General features: G+C 40.2%; 1 protein-coding gene across 1 annotated transcript in view; it reads right to left on the bottom strand.

Moving 5' to 3' along the window:
• LOC140492316 (uncharacterized) overlaps positions 1–17,749 on the bottom strand; it is a 68,556-nt gene that overhangs the window by 4,714 nt on the left and 46,093 nt on the right. The gene's annotated exons all lie outside the window — the stretch shown is intronic.

The following is a 17,749-nucleotide window of genomic DNA, read 5'->3' as shown; positions in this document are numbered from 1 at the left end:
AACACAGGATACATCCTGTGTGACTAAAAATGATAAAGATAATTTTCTTTTAAAAATCAATTCTGCAAACAGTAGCGTAAGTCAGAAGACTGAACAGTTTTAAAAATAGCAATAGCGAACAAAGATATTAAAGTATGAAAGACAGCAATAAATATAAAAGCAGATAGTTTCAAGAGTCAATATACATTTTAGTTTTAAAAAGGGTAACTAGCAATGAATCTTGGCCCTCTACAAAGCAGGATTTGTGGATTTAATGATGGACAAATAAGGAAATGACAGATGCATTCTACAGATATTTTGTTTGTCTTCAACAAAGTAAACACACTAATAATACTTTGTATATTGAAAAGGTAAATGGAATTATGGAAAACTACAATTACAAGAGGGAGTTTACAGGAAAGCATTTAGTAGAAGCAATAGTGTAGGTATATTGTTGCTGGACAAATAATCCAGACACACAGTAATGTTCCAGGTTTTAATTCCACCATAGCAATTGACAATTTGAATACATTAAAATATAGATTTTGAAATCTAATGATTACTATAAAAGTACTGTCAATATTCATAAATATCCATCTAGTGGACTCCTATCCTTTGGGAAAGGAAACTATCATTTCTGCCCCTTCCCCCTCCCACCCCGACCGCTTTATATGGTCTGACCTACATGTGACTCAAGATCCGTAGCTATGTGACTCACTCTTAACTGCTGTCTGAAATGGCCAAGCAAGTCATCCAGTTGTGTCAAACTGCTAAGGTGTCTCAATAAAAGGAATAAAACTGGATGCACCACCTGTCATCAACCTAGGTAACAGAAACAACAATGGCTAACAATGACACTGCAATATCCTACTTAAAAACTTTAAATATAATCTTGGGACTCGTGACAAAATTGGGAGACCCACCTCACAGACCAGTCAAGCAACAACTAGATATAGTTATACTCGTGGAATCAGATCTTAATGTCTCAGACTACCCCTAGTTCCAGCAAGTCAGACCCAGCAGAGATGGCAGCAGAGTTAGGAAGGAGTTGTCCTGGACACTCATGACAGCTCATTTTGTACAGGCTAAAATATTATCATGCATACAGGATTGATTGGCTGCAGGGTGCAGAGTAGAGGGAAATGGGTCTCCCGGAGGTTGGAGAACTGTAAATCAGTGGTGGAATGCCACAAGGACTTCAATTATTTATAATCAATTTCAATGATTTGGATGAAGGAACCTGATCTATGCTAACAAAGATATATAACAGAATAAACTGTGAAGAGGATAAGTAATTTGTAAAGTGGTAAAGATATATTAAGTGATCAGCAAAAGTTTTACAGAATATTAACATGTCCAAATTTGCAGGTAGAATGGAAAGGCATCTTTTTTATTTAAATGGAGAATGCAAAATTGTGCTTTCAGAGCAATCTGGATGTCCTGAACATGAATCACAAATTGCAGATACAGCAAATGACTGCTAAGACAAATTGAATGCTGTCCTTTATTAAAATACAATAGAACACAAATGTAAAGATATTTTGCTACAGTTGTTCAGGGCATTGTTGAGACCATACCCAGAATACTAAGTGAGTTTACTGTAACATTAAGATCTTAAGTGCCCCATGCAGGATGGGCTACAATAAAACTATAGGATACGGTTTAAGAGCAATTAAAGACAGAGGAATATTTTCTTCCTTCGAAGGTCATTACAATGTGAAATTCTCTTCCCAAGAATGGAATGCATGTTGAGACTTTGGATTTGCAGTTGATTTAGATAGATGCTCGATCTAAGGAAATCAAGAATGATAGATTAGACAGGAATGTGGAGCTGAGGCAACAAATCAGATCAGCCATGATCTCAAACAGCTCTTTGAGCTACTCCACTATTTGGCCTCATCCTGCTCCTATTCTCAATTTGTATGTCTTTACATACTGTAATGCTAGCTGTCTCAGTTTTCTGTGGGGAGCTTTGGCACAAAGACAATGATGGAATAGTGATATTCTTTCAAGTCAGAATGTTATGCAATTTGAAAAGGAACAGACAGATCTGCCATTCTCATTCTTGCAGCTGGTCATCTTGGAGGTAAAGACCAATGGTTTGAAAAATGCTTTATCAAAGCGGTCTTAAATTGTACAGCATCCTGAAGATTCCGGAGGATTCCTGAAGAAGGACTTATGCCCGAAACAAGATTCTCCTGCTCCTTGGATGCTGCCTGACCTGCTGCGCTTTTCCAGCAACACATTTTTCAGCTCTGATCTCCAGCATCTGCAGTCCTCACTTTCTCCTCCTGGTGAAAATAACCAGCAGGAATTTTGTATCTCTAAGTTAGGGAGCTGAAGCAGCATCTAATTAGAACCCAACTGCTCCACTTCCTTGTTTTAGGCAATTTTTTTCTTCCTATTTTCCCCCTCAGAACAATTAAAGCAGATCAATGATCAACCACTTTCCAGTTTTCCATAAATCTGACAGCATCCAAAATGCTGGTGCCTATAACCTAACTTGCATGTTGACTGATCACCCACCTTGTACTTGCTCACTTACATTGAAGCACTGCTCATCCAGTAGCCAGTCTCAAAAGTTCTCAGCCTGGCTTGCAAACTGTTCCATAGCCTCACTACTCTACATCTCTAAGCTTCTTCAGTCAGACAACTCTAAGGCATCTTCATCCTTCCATTTCTGACCTTTTATTGCTCTCAAATTTTAAATTAGTCCATGAGCAGCCTTGATTTCAACTGCCAAGGGCCTGAAAAGCAAGGCATTCCCTCCCTGAACCTTCCTACTGAGGATCAGAGATGTATCACACAGAAACAGACCTTTCAGTCCAACTTTCTTCCTTTGAGATGCTCCTCCAAACATAGATTTCTGACCAAGTGTTTAGTCATCTGCCATATTAAGCAATGCAACTCTGTCAAGTTTTGGTTGATAAAACACTAATGAAACATCCAGAAATAATCCACTGTGCTAATTAAGCTGCACATGTTAGACAACAGCACCTAACTAATTATTTGAACAGTTATAAAAACATTACTAGTGAATAGTGCATCAGTTGAGAAACATGAGAAGAATTCAGTTTTTCAAATTTTCAAAAGGGCTTATTAGTGTCTGTTGTCAACTGAACAAAGTAACCTTTTGTAACCAATATTTCTACTGAAGATTAAAGATGGTATCTTCGCATTTCTGTTTTTTTGATATTGGACTGAAATGGGAAATTGACTGTATGAAATCAAGAATTGTAGATATATTGCTGCACTTTTATAATGTCACTGAAACATACTAAGTCACGTTTACACTGCTTTGTTCAAGAAGGGGGGGGGGGGGGGGGGGGGTGAAGTCATTTGTAGATGGGCCAGTACCAGGCAGAGAGTGTAGAAAGTGAGATTTAGCCAGTTACAGGTTGTGGATTGGTTCATTGTGTTGTGACCAGTTGTGGATGTCAAAAGGTTATCAACCTAACAACTAAGTGATTGGCTCCTGAAAGTTGAAAAGCTTGGGATAGTGAATGTTGCAGCAGTCCAGATGTTTATGTTAATAAGGACAGATAGCTATGTGTTTTTCTCCAGTAAATTATGTAAAGCCTGAGGAAAACAGATTACTTCCCCTCACCAGTTGTAAGATGAGTGTATTAATTAGGAACCAAGAGACTTTGCCTGTGCAGCCTGCAAAGAAGGGAAAAGAATCTGGAAAAGATAGATGGAATAGAAAACCATGGCAAGCAAAAGAATCATCCATTGAACTGCTTCTCCAGTGATTTATTTTCTCCTGAAGCCATAACACCAATGCTTTTGCCTGTTTGTGTGTGTTGGGGGAAGATTTAATTAATAGAATTATGTCAATGGATCATAGTTATTTACTTTTGGTTTGAATCTGTTTATTGTAATAAATAGTAGTTTTTGTTGGTACAGAAATCTCATCCAGGTGTTATGTTTGTCAGGGTTTCTCAGACAGATAAGCTGGGGATTTTTGTGTACATCACTAGAATTTTTAAACTTCTTTGACAACCTTGGGAATTTGAGGATTTGATTGCAGCATTCGAAGCCCCAATGAGGTGTGACAAAGAAAACAGACCTGGCAGCTTGTTTTTTTTTTTACACAAACATGGAAGTGTTTTCAAATTTGCTCAGTTCTTATGCTTCTGTATATACTTTGTGTGTGATGGAATTAATTTAACCTGTAATACAATGACCCATTGTGAAAGCAGAAGAAATGCTTTCTCTCTCAAAATAATACAAACACATTCTGAACATAGAAACATATTCTTCATTCAGTTTCATGGACAATAGTGTATAATGTGCAAACGTGTATTTTCCTAGTTGAAAAAGAAAGTTTAGCAAATCACATAACTGTTACAGTGCAGATGATAGCCATTTAGCTCATTGTATCTACACTAGCAAGAATTTTAAATGATCAGAGAACCAAACCACTGCATTTTCCCATTTAAAAAGAATTATTCAATTCTCCCTTCAATTCAAATGAACCTGCCTCCACACTTCCAGGCAGTTTATTACATAAAACTATTTGCTGTGAGAAAAAGCACTCTCATACTGTGTATTTACTTATCTTACAAAACACTTTAAAATTCTGTGATTCGCAAGTGAAAATTTTTTCAATCCAGATCCCTGTACCAAATCAAAGAAATTTTTCATAAACTCATTTATAATTTTGTTATATCTAGTGGACATTTTAACTATTGCAGGAAGTACACAGCAACTAGTTCACCATGTATAAAGTCTGATTTATTGTTAAAGCAACAGCCTACATCAACTGGTAAGGGTTAAATAACATGGCTTTTTTCAGGCATTAAGTGTTTTGTTATTATTGCCAAGGCAAAGACAACATCTTCCTTTTCAGAGGTCTCAAAAGGTTCTGGCTGCCACATTCACATCCCCCAAGCTGTTCAGCTACCTGGGAGCCAATTGCACAGCTGGTAGCAAGTAGAAGGTCTTTGTTATTGGCAACTGATCATATTCCACAAACTAATCAGCTACTTGTGGTCAGCCTTACAATGTGTGCTAGTAGCTTACTTTTTAGGAAAAAAAGAGAAATCTCTTCCATAATCTTTGGCATTTAATAATCCTATTCCTATTGCAATCCATATAAGTACAGGAAAATAAAAATAAATAGAGTCTTTACACCCCCATATTTCATTGGTGCATTTCTAATAAACAGAATCCTATTTGATGACTGTGTCTACTTAATTCATAATCCATTAAGCTCTTATTTCATAACTTGCTTAAATAATTGTTCCAATTACATATCACATACTGCACAGGAATCAAGTTCCTATGGTATATTTTAATTTGTGCTTAAATTCTTCACACAGCGAAAAAAAACCTTGAATCCACCGTATTTCAACCTTTTATAACTTTACATACAATCAGATTTCCTTTTGGCCTTTCTTTGAAAAAACGTCTCTAGATCTTTTCTGTCATCTACTTAACAACTAGAATCAACCACACAGTCCATCAATAAACATGTTTTAATCACCAAATCTTAAAAAGATAAAACTTGCATTTTTAAAACATTTTCACAAGCCAATGTCTCAAAGGACTTTACAGCCAAAGAACCACAAGCAGTCCTGTTGCAAAGAAAGAATTAGTCTTCAATGAAATAACTGCAGAGTTACACATTTGGTGTCAATAGGGCCAAATAAAATTTAAAACTGTTTCTCTGGATTTAAATGTTCACTTTTTTTGGTAAATATATTTATTAGCGATTTTTAAAAACTTTACAAACATATAAAATTATTGAAAAATACAATCAACAACAAATATCAATATAATGAAAAAGGAAAAAAACCCCACAAATTACAATACAACTACTGTCAACTAACTATTACCTTCCCTATAATACAAAACAACAACAAACAAAAGAAAAGAAAAAAACCACAAAATACAGAACAGCTATGCTCGGCGCAAACCTCCCAAACAAAGGAACGGGAGCATTGTATATATACCTGTATTAACTCAGGAGACCACCTCCAGGGCCCAGGGCTTGACAAATCTAACCATCTTGGTTAAACAAACACCATAGTTAAGATAACTGACAAATCTATATTCAAATAACTCAAGTAGGGCTGCCATGACTTATAAAAATGGTCTGTTATGTGGTGCACCATGTTTGTAAAAATGTCCAAGGGAATGTGCTCCATAATTAATTTCTGCCATCCAAGCAAGCCTGGCAGGTTCTCAGACACCCAATTCATCAGAATATTCTTCCGTGCACAGTATGCAAAAATATTAAATAGTTTTTTCCCATGCCCATCTAAAGATGGTAAATCCGGTAGACCGAAGAGGAGAGATATCGGGTCTACTTTGACATCAGTCCTCAATACCCTCCCTATCTCTCCTGCCACAGCCCTCCAATAAACACGGAGCCTATGGCATGTCCAGAAGCAATAGGTAAGAGTATCTACACTTATTTTACATTTGGGGCACAGTGAAGATACCCCTTTTTTAAACTTTGCCAGACGAGCTCTGTGCAGAACTTTTAACTGCGTAGCGCATGTCCTATTACAGATTAAGATTTTTCGAGTATTCTCCCATATTTCAGAAGAGATCTCCACTCCTAGCTCTTGCTCACAGATCTCACATAACCAGTCAATATCCTGCCAGGCCTTGCCACCCAGCAGGCAATAGAGGGAACTAACCGAAAGGGTGCTTGTGGAACGTAGCAACAACCTCTCTGTATCGGGCTTAGATAGAAGCATAGTCTTCTTCTGGATGAAATCTCTAACCTGAAAAAAAATGGAAAAGATCTCTGCTGGGTAACCCGAATTTGCGGCTCAGTTGCTCAAAAGACATCATAACCTCCCCCTCAAACAAGTCTCCCAAACTCGAAACTCCTCTCACTGCCCATAGTTTGAATCCGGAGTCCATCATCCCTGGTTGGAACCCTAGCATGCCAACTTTAGGTGTAAGTGGCAAAGTCTGGGATAAACAACCCTCACTCTGATACATCAGCCTCCATGCCTTCACTGTACTAATGACAATAGGGTTCCGGCAGTGGCCCATACGGTCCTCATCTTATCCATGAACAACAGGTTAATAAGAGGGCACTTTGCTTGGGAGGCCTCCATGTCCAGCTAGATTGAGTTTTGGATCATTACCTACCCAATCGCAGACAAAGGACAGCAGGGAACTCAACGATACCTCCTGATATCTGTGAAATCAACTCCTCCCCCTCCTTGAGGCAACTGCAATTGAGTAAGTTTGATGAGGGGCCGCCCATGATGCCAGACAAAGGAACCAAACCACCCCATAAGCTTCCGCAGCGTTGACCTGGGAAACATTATAGGGAGCATACGCATGGGATAAAGCAAACTAGAAAGAACATTCATCTTAATGAGAGATATTTGGCCCAGCCATGAAATTGGAAGAACGTACCATCTCTGGAGATCTCACCTAATATTGTCAAACAAGTGAGCAAAGTTAGTCCAAAATAACAGATCAAACTTGGGGGTAATAAAAATGCTTAGGTATTGGAACCCTACCAGTGACCACTGAAAAGGGAACTTAAGGTCACCTTCAACTTCTGGCACATCCTTAAGGTTCCCCAAAGGCATAGCCTCAGATTTTGCAAAGTTAATCTTATATCCTTAAATAGCCCCAAATGAATTGATACATTGTATCAAATGGGGTACTGAGGTCATCGAGTTCGATAAAAACAGAAGGACATCATCCGCATACAGTATAATCTTGTGTGCCCTCTATCCCACATCCGGAGCACTTATGTGGACGTTCTGACGAATGTTCTCTGCCAGCGGCTCTATCACTAACGTAAACAACAACGGTGAGAGGGAGTAGCCTTGCCGACTACCCCTATCAATCCTTAAATTCCCAGACTTCACCCCATTGGTGATGATCGTGGCCAGGGGGTGGCGAAAAAAAACATCCATCCACCTAGCAAAGACTCCACCCAACCCAAACTGTTCTAAGACATAAAAAAAGATACGGCCATTCCAAGCAGTCAAATGCTTTCTCTGCATCTAAGGAAATCACCAACCCCTGAATCGATTGCTGATGACAAACTTGAACCATATTCAGCAACCTTCTAATATTATTAGAGGACCTACGGACCTTTATAAAGCCTGTCTGGTCCTCTTTAATAATAGGGGGCAACACTCTTTCCAATCTCAGTGCCAGGATCTTGGACAGAATCCTGAAATCTGAATTTAATAGAGAGATAGGCCTGTCTGAGGCACAATCCTCAGGAACCTTCCCCTGCTTAAGAATTAAGGAAACATGTTTCCGCTGATGGGTGAGTGCCAAACCAGAGGACACAGCTTAAAAATACCGGGTAGACCATTTAGGACAGAGATGAGGAGAAACTTCTTCACCCAGAGAGGGTTGGCTGTGTGGAATGCTCTGCCCCAGAGGGCAGTGGAGGCCCAGTCTCTGGATTCATTTAAGAAAGAGTTGGATAGAGCTCTCAATGATAGTGGAATCAAGGGTTATGGAGATAAGGCAGGAACAGGATACTGATTAAGGATGATCAGCCATGATCATATTGAATGGTGGTGCAGGCTCGAAGGGCAGAATGGCCTACTCCTGCATCTATTGTCTATTATTATCTATATTAGCTTCTCTCAAAGATGGTGGTAGGCATTCATGTATACAGGAGTGATTGTACATCTCCAATATCAGCCCTCACAGAATCCCTATAAACCTCACCTGGGAGACCATCAGGGCCAGGCGCTTTCGCACTCTGAAGTTGCCTAGCTGCCTTCTGTACTATCAAGAGGGCATTAAGGAGAGAAGCCTGTTCCAAGGTTACCCCTGGGAGATCCAAGTTCTTAAAAAAGGTCTCCATTTTAGCCTCCTGTCCTCGCAACCTTCAGACCAATACAATTCAGAGTAAAAGTTCCGAAAAGCCTCATTAATTTTTTAGCATCGTATGTAAGAACCCCGGCGCCGTCTCTGATTGCAGTAATGGTTTGGGGAACATGCTTTTTCCGGTACGTTAAATACTTCCCTGGCCTATCCCCATATTTGAACAGCCTTTGTCCAGCAAAAGCAAGTTCTTTCTTTGCGTTTTGTGTCAGTATTGAATTCAAGGCAGCCCGGAGGGCCATGATCTGCTGTAGCTTTGTCGTGCAAAATGTGCTGCCTCGGAGGCTTTCAACCACGTCTCAAGTAGACGCTGCTGTTCCTCCTGTAGTTTCCGGCTAGCCGAATAGGAAATAACTAATCCCCTAGCAAAGGCCTTAGCAGTTTCCTATAGCATAGACTGACTACTAGCCATGCCTGAATTGATAGTCAAGAATTCCTGAAACTCCTTCAAAAAGTATTCCACAAATTTGGAATCCTTAAATTTGGGTCCAAATGCCAGTGCTGCAAACCTAGCCCTTCACTCTTGGCCTTAACCTCCAAAGATAACTATATTCCCAGTTTTACAACCCATAATTGAATCTGGAAGGGCTGAGGGAACCAGAAAAGGTCAATCCTCGTGTGACATTTATGTGGGTTTGAAAAAAAGGCAAAGTCCCTGCTGGTAGGGTGAAGACATGACCAAATATCCACCAACCCCAACTCCTCGCATAAGTCAACCACCTGCTTGGCCTGTGAAGAAATAGTCAGGGGCCCACAATATTAGGGGCACACAATAGTCGGATCCAAAAGACAATTAAAATCACCCCCTATAATAATGTGCCGTGTTCCAAAAGCACTGAACTTAGAGAAAGCACTGATCAAAAATTTGAGAGGATGTGCCAGAGAACAGTAGACATTTAAAATGCCACATTCCTCCCCATGTATCAGGGCTTTAAGTATCAGAAACAGTCCCTGCTCATCTTTCACCTGCTCTAATGTGAATGGAAAATTTTTCTGGATAAGCACTGCCATTCCCCTACTTTTAGCAGTAAAGGATGAAAAGAATACCCGGTCATAAACCCCCTGTTGTAATTTCAGGTGTTCCCCATCATCAAGATGGGTTTCCTGCAACAAAGTGATATCAACCTTTCCCTCTTAAGGCCAGAAAGCACTGTTTTTCCCTTTTAACAAGCGAATGACCTCCCTTAATGTTCCAGGTGCACCATTTAATAAGACACTTCGCTAGATCCCCTTTCAGAGATCCTTGAACCCCTCACAGGGAGAACCCTGCTTAAAAAGCACCAAGTAAATAAAGACTCTGAATCGAAAAACTATATATACAAAAACTACTCTATCATAACTATAAACAACTATTACTACCAAAAAACTACAAATAAAACCAACCATAAAACCTTAAATGGAAGACTCTTCCCCCTGCCCATCGGAGGCACTCACCCTACCCATCTCCTCCTCCACAGCTCCTTCAAACCCAGACTGTGCCCCAGCCTTAGATCAGAAAAAAAACCAAGGAGATGATCCTTAAATCAACAGAAAAAATAAAGTCAGTCTGAGCACTCCACCCATCCCTGGCTTCATGTCACCACTACTTGTGACTAAAAGTGAAACAGAATAAACAAAATAAAAAAAGGGGGAGAGACAACAAAGAACATCCACAAAATTTCCCATCAGAAAATCCAGTTATTAAAAAAAACGGAACCTATTCCAAGGTCTTTTCCCCCTTTCCAAAAAGGAAATTATTAGGGAGAAAGAAAGGAATAAAAAAGGAAGAGAAAACATGGGGAAAGATAGAAAAGTGAACAAAACATTAACCGTATTCTTCAGGCCAATCAGTCTATTTTAAAGTGTCCACAAAGTTTTTAGCTTTATCCGCTGAGTCAAAAGTATAACCTAAGTCCTCGTGTCTGAAACGAAGTATTGCAGGGTATCTCATGGAGCGGTGGATGACGAGGGTCCTCAGCCTCATTTTAACTTCATCGAAAGACTTCCTCTTTCGAATTACAGCTGCAGAGAAATCCTGGAAAAACACAATTTTCGACCCCTTGTACGGCAGTGCCTGCGGATCTTTTCCCAGGGATCTGGAAGCTTCTATGATTTTTTGCTTGTCCTTACATGAGTGGAAGTGCACTAGGACCAAGCGGGGACACTGCACTGGCCCTGACCTGTGCACTGTAACCTGACAAGCCCTTTCGATCTGCAGCCTGCTGGACTCCATATGAAGGCCCAAAATCTTCGGCAGCCAGCTTTCAAAGAAGCTGACTGGCTGCTTACCTTCCTCAACTTCAGGGAGCCCGACAATTCGGAGGTTTATCCTCCAGACTCTATCTTAGGAGGTTGTTGATATGGTTTCGCAAGGCCCACACATCTGGCTCCAGCACTTGGATTCGAATGGATGAAGACTCCATCGCAGCTTCCGAGGTATGATAGGTGCTGGAGGAGAGTGTCTTCCTTGCTGCTGTTTGCTTGCTCCTTTTCCCCTTGGCATCCTTTCCACCTCCAAATATTAACAAATATGTGTTCTGTAAAGGTTTTAAACTAATAATTCCACCACATAAGTTGCCCAGGGACGGCAAAAACACCAGCATGCCTTGGCTGTTAGGCAGAGCTGTCCACAGCAGTTCTACAGAATCACCGCCATCATGCAGAGTCCCTAAATGTTCACTTTATACTTGCACATTGTGAGACACCCTAATAATTGGTGTTTCTTTCAGACAAACATCACCCTCACCAATTGTCTGAATAAGGACTTTAAAACAATCTGAACTCATATCATCAACTTTTACATCTACAATTACTCCTGTGGTAAGAAATCCATGGCTGCCAAGAATGCATGGAGCTTTAAGCAGCCATTCTTCAATTTTAAATCATCCGGCTCTTCAGAAAGTCACTATCCAATTTTTAAGTTTATAAAAAAACAAAATTAGGCCAAGGAGTGGTAGGTGGAATTTAATTTATATAAATGTGAAGTGCTGCATTTTGGACAAGCAATTCAGGGCAGAACTTATACACTTAATGGCAAGGTCCTGGGGAGTGTTGCTGAACAGAGATACCTTGGTGTACAGGTTCATAGTTCCACGCACAAAAGTCCATGGCGTCTATTTGCCTTTGCAGATACATTCTATTTTTGTTCAAAAAGCACACAACCTGCAGGTAGTCAGTGCAGGCAGTCAATCCATATAACATTTTATAAATTCTTCCTTTGGTCTGACTCAAGATTGGGATACAGACAGACTCTAACCTCACATCTTCAATACATTGTCTGAGCGGTGATGTCACTTTTTTTAAAAAATCCGTAAATTATCTTGAGAACGTGACTTAATAGTAGTTCTGGGGTTTACATATTAATGAACTGAAACCTGCAACCCATTCTAAAATAAGAAAGACTTAACAGCAATCTAGGTTTGTTCAATATATTATTTAATTGCATGACACTTATCTTTTGTTCTAAATTCTGTGTCTTATGATCCTGTCCCACTAGTTACCTGAAGAAGAAGCAGTGCTCCAAAAGCTAGTACCCTGTACTTCCAGATAAATCTGTTGTGCTATAACCTGGTGTGGTGTGATTTTCAATTTTGCCCACCCCAGTCCAACACCAGCACCTCCCATTATGTCTATAAATAGAGGCAACCTGTCCATCAATGTGAATTCATAGACTAGGATCAATTTAATTTCAAATTAAGAAGTTGTTAGTATATTTGCTACAATTTGGCCATTATACACTTAGACCCTAAGACACAGGAGAAGAATTTGAATATGGATGATATGTTTACAACTCCATTCTCTTGCCTTTTTGCCATAACCTTTGATCCAGAACTGATCTCCACTTTAAATACAGTAGCGCCTCGACATATGAACGATCCAGTTCACGAACAAATCGGTTTCTGAACAGGATTGTACATAAAATTTTGCTTCGACGTACGTACGAAATTCAAGGTGCGAACGCAAAAAGCCCGTGTGTGACCATGTGGTTTCACTGTTCTGCTTTGCTACGCGCTTGTTGAACGCAAAAGCTCTCGGGCCCCGTGTGATCTCATTCAGTTCGTCTTTGGCGCGTGCACTGTGAACAGCGTTCGTTGCTACGTCCAAGCATTCTTAAGCTATCTGAACAATGGGAAAAATCGATTCAGTTAGTGAACTTTTCGGTTCACGAACCGGGTCCTGGAACAGATTAAGTTCGTAAGTCGAGGCGCTACTGTAATTCATTGACTTGGCTTCCACAGCCTTCTGCAGTCTGAGGCTAAAGAAATTTCTCACCTCTGTTCTAAAGAGTTCTTCACTTTGAAGTTGTGCCCTCTGGCCCTAATCTCTCCTACGAGTGGAGACATTGTCACCACGCTGATTTTATCCAGGTTTCTCACTATGCTGTAAGTTTCAATGAGATAACACTCATCCTGATAAACTCCTTTGAGTACAGACTTAGAGTCCTTATCCACTCCTCATATGACAAAGCCCTTCATCTCAGGGCTCATTCTTGTACATCACCTCCGAACCCCCTGCAAGGTCAGCACATACATCCTTAGATTAAGTGCCCTAAACTGTTCACAATAGTTCTGTTACGCAAACGGCAGAAATGTGTTCTGACCAGCACCTTATAGAGCCTCAGCAATACATCATTGTTCTTATATTCTAGCCCTCTTTTTTTTGAAATTAATACTAACATTAAATTTGCCCTTCTAACTCCCAACTGAAGCTGCACATTAACCTTAAGAGAATCCTGAACTAGGACTCCCAAATCCCTTCATGTTTCAGATTTCCAAAACCTTTCCCCATTTCAAAACTAATATATGCTTTTATTCTTCCTACAAAAATGCTGAACCTCACACTTTCCCACTTCATATTTCAAAATCTTATCCAACTTCTTTTTAAGTGGCGTTAGTGTCAACCTTAAGCTTCAGAAAGCGATCATAGAAAAAGTATTTTAAAATCAGATTTGAATAAAAGATATTAACATAGCATTGGTTATATCCTATTTTGAAAATTACTATATGGAGACAGATGTCCCCAACACCATATGGCTGTGCAGATTTTGCACTGTGTCAGGGAAACTGGGTGGATGTTGCTGAACCAATAAGCAGCTCAGTCTGATAAACTCCAACAGTCAGATTATGCCTCTGGGATGAAGAATTATTATTTACAATCACAAAAATAAGCAACTAGTGGTAAATACTATATTGTTAGGTCTAAAACAGTGGGTCTGAGAATTAACTGGCTTACAAATACAATCCCATACACAGGTACAAATTTTAAAGATCCGATATGTGAATGTTTCATGTACTTACAGATGGCTGTCTTATAAATGTCCTCCATTTGTATTCTGAGTTGCAAACACACTTCAGAACAGAACCTCTTCATAACCCAGTACTGCCATATATTGTAATACATGAATAAGCGTCTACTTGTGTACTGCCCGATTCCTGGGCATTTATTGTTTGTCACAAGTCACTGGGGCAATGCACTAAAGATCAAGCTCCACTATTTATCTGAAATGATGACAAATGCAAAGATGTGATTAAGCCACCCAATTATCTAAGTGAGTTTAAAAGAACACCCACATCTTTTGTCCCCATTGATATAACTGAAATGTTTGTAACTGTTATGGAAGGAAAGAAAGAATGAAAGGACGGAAGGACGGACGGAGACCAACAGCATGATCTCAGGCTGCTTATATTATTCCAATTTTAAAAAACCCAAGGCCTCACAAATTGTTTATCTTCTCATAGCCTGTTCAGCACCTGTTTCTTAATCTCTCTCTAAAAGAAACCTGAGAGGTGATCCAAGATGGTGGTGATCTAGACAGATCACTGTTAGGCTCTGCACCACAACACAGGCAAGGCAGAGCTGGAACTCACCCCACTTAAGTCTCTGAGACAGATTAGGATTCGGGAATAATCACAGGATTCTAGAATCTCTCTTACCTCTTTTATCATTGCATGGAAATGCCAGAATAAAGGAGCAAGCTCACCCGAGGCCAGGGTTGCGGCCCAACAGACCTAATTATTTACCAGACCTTGGTCGCAGAGCTCACAAAGTCTCGAGAGATGCTGGGAATGCAGACCGAGGAAAAGCTGGCCCCAATCTCTGCTATGCTTCAGAAGCGGAGACACCTTGGGAAAAGATCAAACAAGGTCGAATGCTGAATCACAATGATGGAAGCTGAGATCGACTCATCTAAGGACCGAATACAAGCCCTGAAAATGCAGGTCTGTAGTTTACTTGATCAGGTTGATGATCTTGAGAACAGGGACAAGAGGAAAAATGTTCATATCGTCAGTCTGCCAGAGGGGAAGGAAGGAATGCAACCAGTGGAATTTTTCAAGAAATGGCTGCTGGAATTCCTTAACTTGGAGGCTGAAAAAGGATGACGATTGAAAGAGCTCACCGGTATTCAACTAACCTGGTTGCCATATTGGCAAAAGGACAGGAAATAAGGTTTTGGGGTGTGTCGGTGCCACCTTTAGGCAGGAGATAAGTTCCCCTATTCGATGCCACTGGTGTTTTAGATGTGGTTTTGTTTTTGTTGTATATTGTTTTTAAAAAAGTTTTATAGGTTTGTTAGTTGTAGCTGTTTTAGTTGTGTAGTTTTAAATTCTGTGGATTTTCTTTCACTGATGCCCAGTAATTTGTAATTCAAGTTCTGCCTCTCTGGAGTCAAAATGTTACCTTGGAATGTTATGGCTAATGATGTGCTTAAATGGTGTACCTGGAACATTAAGGAGAGCCACTCTCCAATCAAGAGGAAAAAGGTGCTTTCCAGTCTTAAAAAGGAAAGGGCAGATATTGCCTGGACGATAGAGAACATTTGAAACTGCAGTAGAATGGGGTTGATTGGGTTTATTTTTCATCTTTTAATACTAGGAGTAGAGGAGTGGCCATACTTGTTAGGAGGAATCTCCCAATTAAGTGACTAAGGTGTTAAAGTCACACACAGGAGGTTCATAATCCTTAAAGCCTTGATAAATGGAGAAGAATCCAGTATTTTACATGTTTACTGTTCCCCGGCCTACCCCCTTAAATTCCTGGTAGATGCATTCTCTAAACCGATTAATCTTGTATCTTGGCATATTATCAGAGGGAGATTTTAATTGTCTTATGGTAGACAGATTATAAAGAAAGTATCAGGGGCCCTTGGACAATCTAAGCAATTAGTGGATTTGTGTATTGAACTAGGGTTGGAGGACTTCTGGAGGCAGGATTTTACATTTTTCTCCAATCCGCACCAGGATTGATCTCTTTTTGACTCCCGCAGCATACTTTGACTTGATGGCATCCTGCACAATTGGGAATATTACCATGTCTGATCATGCTCCAGTGTACTTATTGGTTAAGAGTAAGGACACTATAGCAGGTCCAGGACACTGGCGAATGGATCCCTTTATCCTTAAGGATAGTAAGCTTGCTGAGTACATCTCCAATGATTTCAAGGCTTTCCGAGACATTAATTCAAACTCTGCCAGTAATCCATCCATTCACTGGAAAACTGAGAAAGCTTATGCTAGGGAGTTAGTTATTTCATACCCTGCTAGTAAGAAGCGGCAGAAGGGTGAGCAGCAACGTCTACTCGAAACATGGTTGAAGACAGCCAAGAAGGCCCTCGTTGGCTAAGCGACAGAGAATCACAGCAGTTTGGTTCACACTGAGATCCATGCTCTCACAGACAGCGAAGGAGCTCACCTTTGCAAAGCAAATGTTGTTTGAGCATGGCGATAAAGCGGGCAAGTATTTAGCGTATCTTGACAGGAAAAAAAATGTCCCTCAAGCCATCATCTCGATCAGGGAAGGTGTTGGAAAGCTAACCTGTGATTTTGAAAGGATTAACGCGGCATTTCGGAGATATAATTCAGAGTAAATGCCAAAATATCAGTCTGAAAGTTGAGAGATGGGCAGGTTTGGAGCCTTTTTCAAGAATCTGGATCTCCTAGATGTAACTCCCGTACAAGAGTCTTTCCTTAATGCCAAATTAAGAGTGCAAGAGTTGCAGGAGGCCGTGAAATAGCTTCAGAGTGGAAAGATACCTGATCCTGACTGACTTGCCAATGAATTTTATGAAGAATTTATAAACATACCATCAGCACTGATACTCAGCATGTTCAACGATTCATACAGTCATGACTGTCCCCTGCTATCCTTAAGACAGGCCAATATCTCTCTTATTCTTAAAAAAGGGAACGCCCCGGGAGGACTGTACTTCCTATAGGCCCAGCTCATGTTTGAATGTTGATTTCAAAATCCTATCTAAGGCTCTTGCACTAAGACTAAAAACTCTGTTGCCTTCCATTATTAAAGAGGACCCAACAGCCTTTATAAAGGGCTGCAGATCTTCCAATAATTTTAATGTGATCCAAACAGGTCAACAACAATTTGTACAAGAATTCGTAATCTCTCTAGATGCAGAGAAAGCATTTGATTGGGTTGAGTAGCCATACCTTTTTTATACTCTACAGCAGTTTGGCTTGGGTGAAGCCTTTATCAGTTGGGTCAAGGTTCTTTATAGTGATCCTCTTGCCACGGTTCTCACCAATGGCATGCGATAAAACAATTTTTATATACTCGGGGTAGTTGACAGGGCTGTCCTCTCACCCTTGCTTTTTACATTAGTGATTGAGCCACTGGTGGTGGCCATTTGAAGGGACCCCAACATATCTGCTCCAGAAGTGGGGTCAAAGTCACACAAGACCACATTGCATGCAGATGATGTCCATATCTTTTTGTCAAACCCAGCAGTTTCAGTACCTGGTCTGATACAATGTATCAATTCGTTTGGCGCCTTTTTGGGTTACAAGATCAACTTTACAAAATTGGAGACCATGCCGATGGGTGATCTCCTGAAAATACCTGGTTTTGAGGGAAAATCTTGATTTCTCTAAGTGGTCACAGGAGGGTTTTCTTTATTTAGGTATGTTCATTACTCGCATTTTTGATCAGCTGTTTAAAGCTAATTTTA

This window comes from Chiloscyllium punctatum, chromosome 20 (assembly GCF_047496795.1).
Source record: "Chiloscyllium punctatum isolate Juve2018m chromosome 20, sChiPun1.3, whole genome shotgun sequence".
NCBI classification, from domain to species: Eukaryota; Metazoa; Chordata; class Chondrichthyes; order Orectolobiformes; family Hemiscylliidae; genus Chiloscyllium; species Chiloscyllium punctatum.
The sequence above is the reverse complement of the archived record's forward strand: the minus strand, read 5'-3'. Positions and strand labels throughout refer to the sequence as shown.